We start from the raw sequence: 16,174 nt of genomic DNA, 5'->3' as shown, positions 1-16,174 counted from the left end.
ACAAATTTTCAATTACCTTCACCTATTGAACTAATGTATTATTATCAATTGCATGCACCCAACGTTTTTCGTTCTAAATCTTAAGCATTTATACTCTCCACATATTTATAATTTATTTTGGTTCCAGTTTTTAATGGGTTTGGATGTTAAATCTATTTCAAGCGTCTATATCAGATTAAGACAGAGGCATGTAGAAAATCTAAGGTTTATTTGAGTGTCTTTTCATATAATTATGTATTAGATTGAATGTATGGCCTACCTAGTAACTAACTATAAATATACCAATCTACTAGCAGAGTACCCGTCCTTATGGGGTTGGCATATAAGTATAAAATGCTTATTGTAGTTATACCATGCATGGATAAAAGGAGTATAGACATATATACTCAAGAGTTATACTCAAGCTTTGTGTATGCAATGGGGAAGGACACAGTTTGATACAATTTGCTTCTTTAAATTTACAGTTTACATAAACATAGCCATTATGTTCTACCACTTCACCTAAACAATAGAGAAAAAAATTATAAAAATTCACAAAATAACACAAATTATTCATGAAATTAGAAACGTAAAGATAACACAATCCTACTTTGACATTTCTCATTGCGTATCACAGTTTTTTTTGCTGCTTAGTTCAAATTAGCTGTTTACATAAATGCAAAATAAACGGTATCGGCAATCTGACACATACTTTCTTCCATTAGCTTGTCAACAACCTTTATCATAGGTAAGCGATGATAGTGGTAGGCCGGTAGGCCTATTTAATAGGTAAAATCTCAAAAGTTTCATTAACTTTTGAACAGTATTTCAACAGGAACTAGTGTACCTGTTGCTCGAAATCGAGCAATTGTCAAGTACCGGTATTATGCAGGAGTTATTTTAAAACTACAGTAATAACAGTCATAATTTTCGATGAGTTTAAAAGACCCGACTAAATGCTATGGTAACTATCCTAATTGAAATACTCACGCTATTTAATACTGCTTTGAAATTATAAATAAACGTTTCTTGTAAAAATATTTTAGCATTTTTAGGACTCAGCCTTATTTTTTAGCGTTTTCTACAAATGTTTCCCGACTTAAAGCTGATACCAGTAAACATTTCTTGCATGTATTTCTTTGATCTGACTTTAGGTAGGTTTACTGTGAAACTGTGACAACACGATGTGTATATTCTTCATGGTTTTTTATTTACTTCCAAAATAAGTTGCTTAGCATAACTGGCAAAAATGATTCAACTCCCTAAGTGATTGCGTACCTGGATTCCTTACTGTGAGAACAGGCCTCTCCTCTACTCTTCTCATAAGTATAAGATTTCCTATTAATTGTCTCCTCCTCCTGTCTTCAATATTTCTCCTTTAAATTCAAGACATTTTCTGTTCTTCCAACAAAACTGATTAACTGTTTGGATTTGTTTATAACCTCACATATTACAAACATAAATACTTACTCCAAAAAAGCTGGTGAGTTTATTTTTATGTACAGCTGTTTTTGTTTTTAATTTGTTTTCAATGTAATTCTTATGGGGGAAATGCGACCTTTGAGAGCGTCTCGTGCCCTTAAGAGCAATGGCAGAACGCCTAACAGAAAAATGGAAGAAACCTTTTTGTGCGACGTTAAGGGCCAGCAGCATGTGTCTAAGGAGGACAAGGAAGAAGTGGAGGACCCTTTTAGAGAGTTTGAAGATGGGGCTGGAGTACCAGTTATTTATTAATTTAAATAGCAAATGTTTTATTATTTTTCCATATCAAAATTGTGAATTATATTATTTAGTATTAAACAAATTTACAAATGACTTAAATGAATTGATATATTTACATTCTTTCAAAATGTAAACATGGAAAATTTGGAAGGCCATGGGGCGTAGCCGAGGGAAATGTGAAAATTAAATGATATAATATTGCATTGTCTTCCATTTGGGAGCTATATGTTTCAAATTTCAAGTCTCTAGCTCATCGGGAACTTTGTTTAAAATTGATATCAAAATTTGTAGGAAAGCGACTAGCGAGCTAATAAAAACAAGCCCATTGGGGCGTAGCACAAGGGAAATATGAAAATTAAATGATATAATATTGCATTGTCATCCATTTGTGAGCTATGTTTCAAGTTTCAAGTCTCTAGCTCATCGGGAACTTAGTATAAAATTGATTGCAAAATTTGTACCAGACAAGAAATAAGCGAGCTAATAAAAAACTTTTTAATATATAATTCTGAGCAATTTGCAGACAAAACTCTAATTTTATTTATGAAGATTTATTGTTTGTTTGTTTACTCTATTACTGAATTATTAATTATAATTATGAATCTTTGATTCTCAATTCTCATTTTTACTGTATAGATGATGTTTGCATTACATTACCACAAAGTTATTGGTTTTTGTTCTGTCATACTGTTCAATGCAAACACAAGGTTGCCTGCATATTCCAACCATGGTAAAAGTGTGTAACTTATTCAGTTATATGCTAGTTTGACTAGCCAGAAAACCGGGCTGACACTAACAATGACAGTTTTTTACTTTCCTAACCCTATTTTCACAAGGTCAGTTTGTGTGGTATATTTTCCAGGGTGGCTATTTCAGTGACATCCATATCCATGTTAATCAGACACAAGAACAAACACTGAAAATCTTCAAAAATATTGTTCAAAATGGTTCTTTGTGCTGGAAATATGTAAACACCTTACCTACCCTATGTTAAAAAAATCTAAAATCGTATAACTCATTGAGCGAAGCTCTTATACGTCGACTCTTATGCATTTCGTAATACGCAATCTCCTCCAAGATGGCTGAAGTAATCATTTTCAAATTTTGCATGGTGATAAAGACCATCGGTGAGTGCTAACAACTATATGGCGTTAAAAAAACTCTCTAAGGAATCCCCCCCACTGGCTCTAAAAATTTTTATGTAATCTTTATGGAGCAGTATTTGACACAAAAACAAAGACACAAGATCAGCTGTTGACATATTAAAGGACTTAACTGAAACGGCTACTTTAAAAAAGGTCGTAGGTAAAAGGAATTACTGTAAATGTTATCACCGATATTAGAACAGAAACGGTATGGTTCATAAACATAAAAAATGATGTCACTAGCTTTTTATTATAATAATAGTTGTTTTATTACAAATCCAGTTATTTTATTATAATAAACCTTTTAATTGGAAGTCAACTATACTTTTTATACTAAATAAATTGTTTTTAATTTAATTCCCTCATCAATAGATTGAAATATATAAAAATAGTCACACAATGTCCACAAAATGTCAATATCAAGCAGCTGATTCGAATCCTACGTGGTGTTTTCTAGTTATGTTTAATTTTTTTACTCGTATTATGGATACTATAATAAAAAGTGTTCCAATAGTTACATGAATAACGAAACCCGGTTCTTATAAAAAAAAGTTGACCCATAAATTGAACTAGGTATATGTTGCTCCAAATCGAGCAATCGCAAAGAAGTACATAAAGGAGCTATTTAAAAACAAATAACTTGTTTAAGAACAAATATAGGTTATAAATTCCGATGAGTTTAAAAGAGTCAACTCAAAGATTACGTAACTTATGATAATACTCACAATGTACTTACCAGTTCAACATAATCAACATTTCTTGTAAATATTTTATCATGTTTCAAAAGCTGATCTGGCTTTTAGCATGGTGGAAGGAAAAAACATAGGTGTGCTATTCCCGTCATATTCTGACGTCACTTGGATTGCAAACAAAAGATCACCTGATTATAACTGTCAAATTAGTATATGTATTTGTTTTGATTTGGTTGTTATTGTTTTTATAATGTGTGTTTTTATAAAAAAAACATTAACAATCAAATCAAAACAAATACATACTAATTTGACAGTTACAATCAGGTGATCTTTTGTTTGCAATACAAGTGACGTTAGAATATGACGGGAATAGCACACCTATGTTTTTCCATCCACCATGGGCTTTTAGTGTGTTGTAGAAATGTTTCCCACTTATAGTCACAATAGGTTCTCCATGTTGGTCTTTGTCAATGATAATGTAGTTTGCGTTGTATCACCCATTGTCGCCAGTACATTTACAAATTTCAGTCTTTATTTTAATAGCACCAAATAACCATTAACTACCTGATTTTCTGCATAACCTCTCTGTCACAATTTTACAATTAACATATGTCCTTCTTCTCACTTTAAATTTCTGACAACATTTGGAGTTTCACAACAATGTTTGTTTCCCATGTTAATCTTATGGAGAAATACGAAACTTTAAAGGCCCCAGGTTCTCACTCTCTAATTATTTCCCTAAAGAGAAAGTTTCTTGAACAACTTCACGTTATGCTCTTTCCAATGACACCAAAAACATGTCAATCGGTTCAGTAATTTTGGAGAAGTAATTGTCACAAAAAAACCTGCTTGTGTATTTAATAAGTATAGATTTAAAAAAATTTGGTACATCAATCTCCTTAAAACCAAATCACAAATCCTTCAATCACTCAAAAGTCACAATAAATCATTAATAAAAACACAAAAATTAGCTGTTATAAACTTTAGAATATTGTTATGCCTTTTTAATAGTGTGTCATCAAAATATATAAAAAAACAACATTTCATTTCATATAATTTTATTCATTTCAGTACATCAATACAGGAATAGCGATCTATACTATATAAAGTTGGAAATGATTAATTTACCAAGTATCGAAATATAAGAAGGTTTCTACTGACTTATACAACCCCATAGAACAGGCACCCTGTTAGTTAAGTATCAAGATATCTCTTGTTACCCAAGACAAGGTCAGTTAGTGAAAGTAATCATTTTAACAAACATAATAAACGGTTTTTTTTTTACCAGGCAGAAGTACAAACAAATATTAAAAATGTAAGAAAACATCTTCATAAAAACAATAAAATTATCTTAATTTAATAATCTAAATGAGAATAGTTATTTGTGCAACTAGTGAGAAAAGTGAGCAATTGACTCACTCGAGAGAAATCCTTACTCACGAGCCGTAGGCGAGTGAGGAATGGTTTCTCGAGTGAGGTAATTGTACTTTGAACTCGAGTTGCACATTATACTTTTCCTACAGTTACCATAAAACAAATAAATTGGTGAAGAAACATAACCTATTTTTACACAGAAGTGAACTTTTAATATAACATTAATTTAATGTGAAGTGACAAATACAACAGTACAACAGCTGACCAGCTGATTTACAGCCAGTGCTGCCAACGTATTTCGCGCGCATACGGCGTTGCCTGCATGTTACGCGCTCACTATTTCGTGCCTTCACGTTGAAAATCTGGAGTGAGACAAAGTAATTAGAGTGAGACAATGTTAACATTGTCTCACTGATGAGCGAATTGGCCACTTTGCTTTCTCAAATCAGTGAGAGAACATGTACATTGTTAGGTAACTGTAGGAAAAAAAATTTAAATACTGATGTTCAAAATAAATGTTAAACTAATCAACATAATGGATCCAAACTGATTTGTCTCCACTTCTTCAGCCTCCTCTCCCCCAACCTCCATGCCTCCATCGCCATCCACCCTGTCATCAGGCCTGGATATAACAGAACAAAAATTAATATTAAAAACAGTATTCTGAACAAAGAGTCTTTTTATGCATACTTCTATCATTATTTAATGTAGGCTACTCAGTGGCGTACTGAGGGGGGGGGGGGACGGTTTGCACCAGGCCCCACACCAACATAGGCCTCCAAATCAGGGCCGTATTCCCCTAACAGTGGACACTGCGATTGCCAAGGGCTTCAGCCTGGGAAGGGGACTCACTTGGGGCCTCAAAAGAATGCTTTTTCTCTTGGAAAATTAATTTTCCCACAATCTGTTAGAATTAGGGGGTACAATAATCCAACTTTGTCTTGTATTCTCATGATAGCCGAAAGCGTCTGCAATGATTGTGTGATCGAAATTTACGACTACCAGCGATCGCGGGTGACGATAATCAGGCCTCGCAACCGCGAAAGATGTTCACGATTGCTCCGAGGATGCCCACAATTTTAACCACTGGCGACCTTGGGAGATGAAGATGATGACCCTGCAATCACGATTTGGTCATAACCGAGGACAATATTGTTTAATTTTGCCACAATTGCAGTAAACGTTTGGATCAATATATAAGAGCCGACCCATATAACCCATTTTGTATAGGACAAAATATAATGTACAGAGTGTGGCAAAATTATCTGACAGTTTTCTTTGCTGCCCTGTCAGGCGAGTGACTGGCGAAAGGTGGTGGGGATAGGGGCGCTTCAAGGCCTACGTGCGGACATTTTTAGTTGCCATTGAGCTGGTCATCACTGAAACAGAAGAGTATTTTGAAGGCTTTTCAAGTTTGTAGGGTACTATTTATTTGGACATAATTTGAACGAGGTTGGAGAAACTTTAAGATAAGTGTATAGAGCTAAATAAAATTAAATGAAATGAAATGAAATGAAAAATCCTTTATTTTTTCAGGCAAAGTTAGGGCCACATGGCCCTTTCTTACACTTAACCTGACATTAAAAATATAACATAAATAATGTGACATAGGGATAACTTAATCTAATTAAACATAAAATATTTAACAATTCAAGTACCTACATATCTAAAAAAAACAAAAATTTAACAAATAGAAAAACACATTCACACACTCTCGCATACACGCATCAGCAAACGCGCAAGGTAACAGTAGCCCTAGGACACGCCAGCCGAGACCATCTTCTCAAAATAGAGCTTTTTCAGTGCCGCCACAAACTGGGAACGTTTTTCAATGGTCTTAATGTGTTGGGGTAGGCCGTTCCACAGACGACAAGCGGTAACAACAAAAGCCCTGCCATAAGCTGTGGTCACATGATGAGGTATACGCAATGTGATCGAAGAATAACGAGACATTCGTGAACTACCATGAGACACAAATTTAAAATCGGATTTGAAATATTTTGGGGAGCCTGTTTTCAAAATTGAAAAAACCAATGACAAAATTTTAATGAATCTTTGATCATTTAATTTCAGGATGTGTGCCTCAAGGTAGTATGGCGTGATATGCTCCATACGTCGCAGACCATAGACAAATCTCAAACAATAATTCTGTGACCGCTGGAGCATACCCGCCTGAGTCGCAGTCAAGTCATTGATCAATGAGTTGCAGTAACTGAAGTGGGGTAGTACAAGTGATTTGATCAAATGTAGTTTAGTGTGTTGTGGTAAAAAATTCTGTAATCTTTTCAATGAATGTATGGAGGCAAAAACCTTTTTTCGTGTGTCCGTAACTGCTATGTCCCAAGTAAGTGAAGAGTTGAAAGATATACCAAGATTCTTGACATTGTCGTAGTATGGAAGTGCTTTGCCATTAACTGTGATTGGGTTTATGGAGTCTAAGTCAATTGAAGGTCGAAGTCGAGAATGGCTAATGACAATCGGTTTCGTCTTTTCGTGATTTAGTCTCAGTCCAAGTAACAATTCGGTTGACATCTTCATTGATCCTTCTGACACAGTCGTTTTCGTTGTTTGCAGTAAAATGGTCATAGATTTGTAAGTCGTTAGCGTACATGTGGTGTTTACAGTTGACCAAGGTCAAGTTTATGTCACTGACGTACAGTACGAAGAGCAGAGGCCCAAGGATTGACCCTTGAGGCACACCGCATGTAACAGTCACCCAGTCTGATCTCGTGTCACCAATCTCCACACATTGCTGCCTATCTGACAGATAAGATCTCAGCCATTTAAGAGAATTATGGGAAAACCCTATGGCCCGTAATTTCTGAACCAGCAGGTCATGATTAACACAGTCAAATGCTTTAGAAAAATCAAATAGAGTTAGAATCGTTCCTTGTCGACGCTCCATAGCAAGTTTTATGTCTTCAGTCACTCGAAGGAGTGCTGTCTCTGTACTGTGTGCTGTCCTAAAACCAGATTGATAGTCAGATAAAATGTTGTTTTCTGTGATGAATTCAGTGATTTGACAGTGAACGATTCTTTCTAGGCCTTTAGATAGAGCGGGCAAAATACTTATCGGCCTGAAATCCCCAACCAAGGTTGGGGCTGAGATCTTTTTTAGGGGACGGATAATGGCAGACTTCCAAGAAGAAGGGAAAGAATGGTGCCTTAATGATGCATTAAAAATGAACGTGATAGTTGGAAGGATGGCATAGAGGATGTCTTTGATAAAACGAATAGGGATACCATCAGAACCGACAGCATTGCTTCGGATTCTGCGGATAGCCATCAAAACATCGGACTGAATAACTGGTTTAAAATTAAACTCAGGATATCTCAGGTGTGGGGTTGGAGAGTTAACTAGTTCATTTAAGTAACTGTCAACTTGATGCTGGTTGGTATTTTGACTGCAAGAAGAAAAGTAAACGTTTAACTCATTTAGAGGAATGTGTACCGGTTGAGAATCAAATTGTTTCCCTAGCCCAAGACTTTTAACCTTGCGCCATAAAACATTTGATGGTTGCTTTTGATTTTCAAAAAGTTTCTGAATGTATCTGAGTTTTGAATTTCGTAGAAGCTGTTTAACTCGGTTACGATGATTCCGATATTGTTGTTTTAGTTCTAAATTGCTGGAGCGTCTAGCCTTTCTAAGTAAGCTATGACGTTGAGCCATCAAACTTTTAATTTCAGGGGTCATCCACGGAACAGGTCTTCGTTTTGTCACACGTTTTGAAACGATGGGAGCATGCTTGTCAAAGAGATTCAATATGGATGAATTTAGCTCATGAACCATTTCATCGACAGAATTTAAATTTTCAATGAAGTGCCACGGAGTTTGTTAAACATCTAACATGAACTGAGCGACATTCATATTTTTAAAATCCCGATATTTAATAAACTTTGCTTTGGGCTTGGGAGATTTGATTGAGTACACACAGAAAATGAGGTCATGTTTAGATATTGCAGGGATTGGAAGCTGCCCATGATGAATGATATCGTGGTCATTGGACACAACTATTAAATCTAAGAGGGTGTCAGAATTGGCAACATGATGTGTGGGATCGAGTGGTAGTACAGTTAAGTTGCACGATTCAAACATGGTAGTCAGCTGCCTGTGTTCAAAGTTATGAGTCAACGATAGTAAGTCAGTGTTAAAATCACCCATGATCAAAACATGACTGTATTTGAACATCTCGTTAAGCAGAGCATTTTCAAAATCAAGCAGATGCCCTGATCTTGGTGGGCGGTAGCACACTCCTAGTAACAGCGCATCTGCTCCAGGCAAACTGATCTCAATAAATAGGAATTCTGGCCCAGCCGAGTACTCCGATGGTGAAGAAAAGACTGTTTTAAACTTTAAATCCTCCCTGATATACACCGCAACGCCACCGCCCTGTTTACCAATCCTGTCATTACGTTGCAGCACATATCCAGGGAGGGACACCTCATTTGAATGAATACTCGGCTTCAGCCAGGATTCAGAAATGCAAATTAAATCAAAATTACCGGGACAAAATATTTCTCTAACCTCATCAATGTGAGCACGCAAAGACTGGGCATTGATGTTCGCCGCTTTCAGGTGTTTGGGATAGGGAGATAAGGAGCGAGAAAGACAATCAGCGGTGGACAGTGTAGGGTGATGGGTGGGGGAGGGGGGAGAGATAAGCGGGTCGTTGTGGCGAGCACTGTGCGGCTGTGGACTCGCTATCACAGGTCGCGACGTCACGACAGGCGCACCCAAGACCACTGCACAAGCTGCGATCACTGATTCACACTCACACACATACATACATACATACCTACTTAAATTATTAAAGTAAATCAAAATCACTGTAAAGAATAAAACAACACGCTTGTCTGGCTCCGCTAACAATTCACAAATGAACAAAAAATAAAAGTTTTTTTTCCCCTATTTTAGAATAAAATACATCCAAAGAAACTAAACTCAATGACATTAAATTCAACAATAAAACCTCATATTCATTATACATTTGTAAACAAACTGATTTTTTTTTATATTTATTATTTGAACGTGAACTTTTCCATGCAAAGAATATAAAAACAAATGTTAATAAATAAATTAATTTACTGTTTGCAATACCATATTACACACTAAGAATAAATATAAATAAATTGAGAACATAAACTTAACTTTCAAACTTTAAGATCATAAAATATATTTTATAATTTAATTTAAAACAAAATAACAAAATCTATTTCAGTTTAATAGTAATATTCATTACTATTCTTTAAAAGTGTAAATATAAAAATAAACAAAATATTAAAAAATATATTAAATGTAAATGTATAATAACATAATAAAATTTAAAATGATAGAAAAGTAGCTGGTGATAAAAATTAAACAGAATCTTAACTGTTAACTGAAGCAGTGTTTTGGGCCAAAGCTGGTAGGTCGGTCAGACTCGTCGCCACCTTCTTCTCCCCGCTCTTGTCAACCCAGAGCACTCTGCCATCCTGGGTCCAGACGTTTCCCACGCCGAACCTTGCCACCGCCTGCTTATACAGTTGCTGGCGAAGGTGCGTCAGGTCCTCCTTGATGGTTACGCCTGTCCCCTTTAGCCGCTTCTTCACATCAAATACAGTCCGTCGGGCCCGGTATGTGCTGAATCGGACGATGATGGGCCGATGCCGCTCCCTGCCGTCGTCTCCCGGTGTCTGCAGCTTGCCGACTCGATGCGAACGGGAGATTGCGTCTTTTGACAGTTCCACACCAAGTTTTTCCCGACATAGCTTTACCACAATCTCGTCAGTGATCTCATCTTTAGTCTCCTTGACACCAAAAATACGAATGTTGTCCCTCCGCTGATATTGTTCGAGGTCATCCGTCCTTTCAACAAGTCTGTTATTTACTTCCTCTATCTTCTTCTGAAGACTCGAGGAGATTATAGAAATATAAAATATTATAAAAGGAGATTAATAGCAAAATAAATCAAATTTATCACAAAAAATTGTGTTATTCTATATTCTTCTAAGGTCTTATTGAACCATACTAGTACTAAAATAAATACCTTATTGATGTATGAGAATTTTTATACTTGTTTCAACTGCTTCTGTTGACAGGGGCTTTTCCATTTGTCTTAAAATTATTGTTGTTTCAGTAGGCCTACTTACCAAATGTAAAAACTATTCAGAACAATTATAATTATGGTGTCAAAAAATATAGCCTACATTTCCTAAAAAACAAAAGCAAATTTTTGGGCACCTCACGAGTTAAAATGCTGGTTAAATACTAGTAATTCAGGAGGGTTATGCGACATAGGCTTGGGGGCAATGGACACGGCCCTGGATTTATAAGTATTAAATTTAAGTAAATGGCAAAACTTACCATTAGTTAGTTCTCTTCAATCTTAGTCTTTACTTCGCCCCATCCTCCATCTCCTCTTTCTCTGACACCTCTTCCCTGTATTCTCCAATGTCGGAGGATATTAATTGCAACGCCCCCATTTTACTGGTAGGCTTCAGTTCTGTACAGAAATATTGCAAAAAATAGTGTTATACAAATAATTTTAGTCCAACAAATAATACAAGTGTGTACACTCCTTTCTATATTTGCGATATTCAAATAGGTACAGCTAATAGGAAAATGTTTGAGCAAATCTGAGTCAAGTTAGTACAAATATTAGAATTTGTAACAATAATTTGGTTTAGACAAAATAAATTGGTTTAACTTGTTCGCTACCACAATTATATGGAATTTACGTTCGCATAGACCAGCGACGCAATTGTGCGTCGACTCGTTTCTCACAATAGACCACCGACGCATATTTGCGTCAGCTGATCACATTGAAATAGACTAACGATGCACACTTGCGTCGGTGTTCAATGTTATTAAAACTCCGAGTGTCCCTTGTTTTGGCCTTAATGTCTGCCTATTTTTTGCTCATTTGCAAGGTTTTATTAAAACTGATCTGAGAAGCTTGAAAACAATGTTAATTATACTGTTCTATATACCATTTTGTTTGGAAAATCATGGGCTTCAATATTATACATAGAACATAAAGAACATTTGTTTCAAAAAAAAATTTTAGGTAAAAAAATATTTTTCAAGGAAAATTAAAAAAAAAAAAGTTCGCGCTCAATGAAATTGTATAAATTATAGGCCTATAAATATTTGAAAATAGCCACTTTGTTCTAAATTTTATGAGGATTACAAATATATAATAATATAAGGAAGTAGATTTGCAAATAAATAAGTTATGGGCAAAAAACAGATTTCAGTACATAGCGTTTAGCTAAGAATGCATAGCCTAACCATAGCTAGGAATCTGGCTGATAATTTACATCATTATCACTACCTACTTCTTCAGGATCATCAACCAGCCCTTCAAAATCACTTAAATCTTCTTATAATGCACCACGTATATCACTACTTTTGATTTTAACACTAAAACAATGATAAACGTAATAAAACACATCAGTCATCGGTCCGAGGTTAACCAAGCTGTTAACAAATACGCACGTCAGCTGTCTGCTACAATATTCGGAACTAAAATGAATAGCGCTTAGAGACAGACCTCCGGAGAAAGGTCTGAATCTGTCAAATAAAACGATACCTAACTCGATCCAGTTCAATCCGATTTTGTCAGTCATAGAGCCTTCGCCGTAAACAGTGTTTGTGAGTCGCTGCAGCGATAAATAACACTCGGAGGGTTAATCCGCGAATTTCTTAGCAACGGTCTATTTTAAAGCCCTGATTTTATCGTATCGGTCTAGAGGGATATCTGCCGCAAATGTGCGTCGCTTGGTCTGTGGATATGACGATTGGTTACGCCACACAACAGTTGGCAACATTGTTGTTTACATTGTGCATTCCGCGACATCTCAGAACAGATGTAAAGGTTATAACCTTTGCAGTTTTGGCGAGTGGTGGAGTTTCTTTATTTGTTTGTGTAAAAGCTTGAAACAACCAAATTTACAACGACGCTTAAACGTGTGTCGCCTGGTCTATTGAAACGAAAATGTAGGTAATCTTTTTATCTAGATTTCATTAAATAGACTGACCAACTCATATATGCAGCGTTTTAAAATTTGTTAAAAACGATAAATAAAAACAATATTTATTGCTTACTAATTCACTTAAGGTTAATATGAAGTAAATTTGTCCATCTAAACGATATTTCTCTTTTGGTCTGTTGGCAATGTTATTCCTATATCACTTGGTCTGTAAGCAACGTCATGATCATTCCTTTTGGTCTGTAGGAGTGACCGGACCAACGCATATGTGCGTCGCTCGGTAGCGAACGTGTTAAACATTAATTATTTGTTATTTCCCAATTTGCAAAAATGCAAGCTCTAGCCTAATTAAGACATTTCCAAACAACATGTTTCGAGATGTATCCAAATACATTTTAAGTAGGGCCTAGTTTTAAATTTTTATAAAAAAACTATAAATTTGCATAAAGATTATAATTAATTATCCTTATGTTCCAATAAAACTATTAATAATAGTTAGTTTTGTGTAGGTAACTACTACTACCTACCTACTAGGTAACTAGTGGGCGAAGTGGCACTTTGCTACACATAAGAGAAATGTTTACGCACGAGCCGTAGGCGAGTGTGGAAAGTTTCTCGAGTGCAGCAAAGGCAGTTTGCACTTTCACAAAGGGGAAAGAATGTTGACTCACCTCACTTAAGTTATGGTTAGACCAAGTAACATTATCATGGCAGTATGGTAATTGCCTCCAGGGTCCACAACTCTGGTCTCTCTTTCTCTCTCATCTGCAGTGATGTCAATGGCAATGTCGTCCAGAAAGGTTAGTCCTCTTAACTTATTGGTTCAAGACAATATTTAAAATAGAGACCAATTTGGGTTCAGGTCAAATTACAGCCTTTGCTCCAGGATCATCTATAAAATTAACAATTAACATTGATGTCATGAGCAATGAATTACATAATCCAAGTCTAGTCTTACACCAAATACAAACAGCTCTAGAATATTTGACAGCACATAATTTTACGTCCTACACTCATTCCAATGAATACATTTCTTTAATACTTTCTTTCTTATTACTTGGCGACCATACAAAGTAGGTACCGTATTTTAAGCCAAGTAGGCTATGAATGGAAATGAGTGTAGGATGAGTGGCGCGATCTTGTATAGTCTTGTTAGTGGCCAAGGCCAACATTCCTTAAACACAGCTGTTAAATAATAGCCCATACAGCTAATGGCAATTAAGGGACCTACGGTTTATAGTGGAATCCAAACCACATTATTGCCTTGGTATATACGAATTGGTCTAATTATCAGGATAGTACTGCGGATAGTCTTAGTACTCACTAGTGCGGCCGTTATCCACACCAGGGAGTATCGCATCCACAGTGCATGCCTATAAATATCCACAATTCGTGACCTCCTAGTAGCTGGATTACAGGACGACCCCACCCGTCCCAGTCATATTGATTATTTCATTCAATAAACTTAGGCCTAGATCAATTTTGGGTAATGTTAGGGTAAAACCTAACCTAACGGAATGAAATATTCAAAATATTAAATAGCCTATGTATTAATATCTTTCATTTGAATGAATGTAGGACATAAACTAAAGTGCAGCCAAATATTTTTACAAATTCTTATAAAGTTGACACTGGGTCAGTGGGAAAAAGAGACAATCCTAATAGCCTAGGGATAATGCCTATTCAAACTTTTGCTACAATATTGCTTGATGATCCAGAATTAGCCTACGAATAAGCTGTAAGGTATCTTAGGTTCTTGTTGGTGACTTACCTAAGTTAGTGTCTGGTAGGACTACTTAATGTTAATAAGTTATCATGTTGATTAAGTTTTCTATCCTATAAAAATTAACTTATTTCACATTATTCCAAACTATTGTTTGTAACACTCGAGTCATCTATTTTCTTGTAAACAAGGAAAGAAATAAAAAAGATAAATAACTTATTTACAATATAAAAGTTTTTAGTCAATAAATGGCCAGCTTGAAGATGTCCGTCGGAATTCGGATTTCGGAATCAACAAATATTACGATACGACTCATGAGTTGAGGAACTGAACGATGAATTAGAACAACTCCTTTTCAAGAGTAGCTCCGAAGAACGGGTGCTTGTCGATATACTGGGACTATTTCAGTGTCGACATAGTGAAACTATTTCATTGTCGACAATATGGGATGTCGACAATTTGTGGTGTCGATCATTTGCGACGTCGGTTATTTGGGATGTCGGTTAAGTGGGAATATTCCAGTGTCGACAAACTGGGAATAATTCAGTTTCGATCAATTTCTACGGTTGTCGATATTATGGAACCCACCCCAACGCATGCATAAAAAACGTCTGTTTTTACTGCAGTATGACAAAAACAATATAATATGAACACTTGATTACTCCGCTCAATTTTGTGGATGCCTCTGCGAACGCCACCTAGTAGAAGAAGCAGAAGAAGATCAAGAGGAGAGCACAAGTTCACATGTACAGAAACCTTATACTGACGTCATAAATATCGAATGTATATATCGATTGTACCGGGTGGTTACGGGTTTTTCTTCGGAATGTAAGTATCGGTTGCACCGAATAAGTAAAGAGGTTTTTTTTTTGGTAACACTTTATTTGACGAATTGAATACTCTCGGTAGTTTATCCATTATAAATCAAATAGTAGAAATACAATAATATTCGTTACAGGCTGGGAATAAAATAATTACTGATACTTTGGATTGAACATCCAAAATGTTTGCAATTGTTTTCGTATTTACCTGACTTATAAAATAAAAAACTTGAGTTCACAGGACGTTGAATACTAAGAATTTATTTCATAGCATCCACAATAATACAATAACTGTAATTAAAGTAGACGAATTACAGGAATTATTATCGATTCTAGAAGAGAGTGAAATAATAATTGTAACTTTGACATGTTAACGTTATGTTGATGTTTGGGAATGATTTACTAACAGATATTGCCCATCAGTGTAAGGTGACAATTTAAGAAGCCCAAGAGGACTGTTTTAGATATATTATTTTATGGAATTTACAGTCACGTAAAATAGGTCAATGGTCAATGGTTTAGGTTTACAGAAAAAAGTAGAGCTTTTTTCTCATTTTCCCCTTTGGTACATCTTAATAAAACACCATAAGTTTTACCCAATTATATTATTCTGGCTCCATTTAATTCACAATAACGTTATACTTACTAAGCCTTATCTTGTTATTTATAAATGAAAGTACTGGGACATAATATAAATAAAGAAACATTAAGTAGTATAGTAATCCGATTAATTTGTAGGATAGTTTA

At 35.5% G+C, this 16,174-nt stretch overlaps 1 protein-coding gene and 1 long non-coding RNA gene across 6 annotated transcripts in view; one reads left to right on the top strand and one right to left on the bottom strand.

The window, feature by feature from the left end:
• LOC128985378 (desmoplakin-B-like) overlaps nucleotides 1-16,174 on the top strand; it is a 412,041-nt gene that overhangs the window by 250,492 nt on the left and 145,375 nt on the right. The window lies entirely within an intron of this gene.
• On the bottom strand, nucleotides 4,586-14,904 carry LOC128985382 (uncharacterized). The gene is made up of 4 exons (XR_008490015.1): nucleotides 14,655-14,904; nucleotides 13,555-13,775; nucleotides 11,256-11,394; nucleotides 4,586-5,534 (listed from the first exon to the last, which is right to left on the bottom strand). It is a non-coding gene; the product is annotated as an uncharacterized LOC128985382 (long non-coding RNA).

Source organism: Macrosteles quadrilineatus, unplaced genomic scaffold (genome assembly GCF_028750875.1).
Source record: "Macrosteles quadrilineatus isolate MER2022 unplaced genomic scaffold, UCM_ALF_1.0 Scaffold_2__2_contigs__length_208266976, whole genome shotgun sequence".
In the NCBI taxonomy this organism is placed as follows: Eukaryota; Metazoa; Arthropoda; class Insecta; order Hemiptera; family Cicadellidae; genus Macrosteles; species Macrosteles quadrilineatus.
This window is presented reverse-complemented; position numbering and strand designations above follow the sequence as displayed.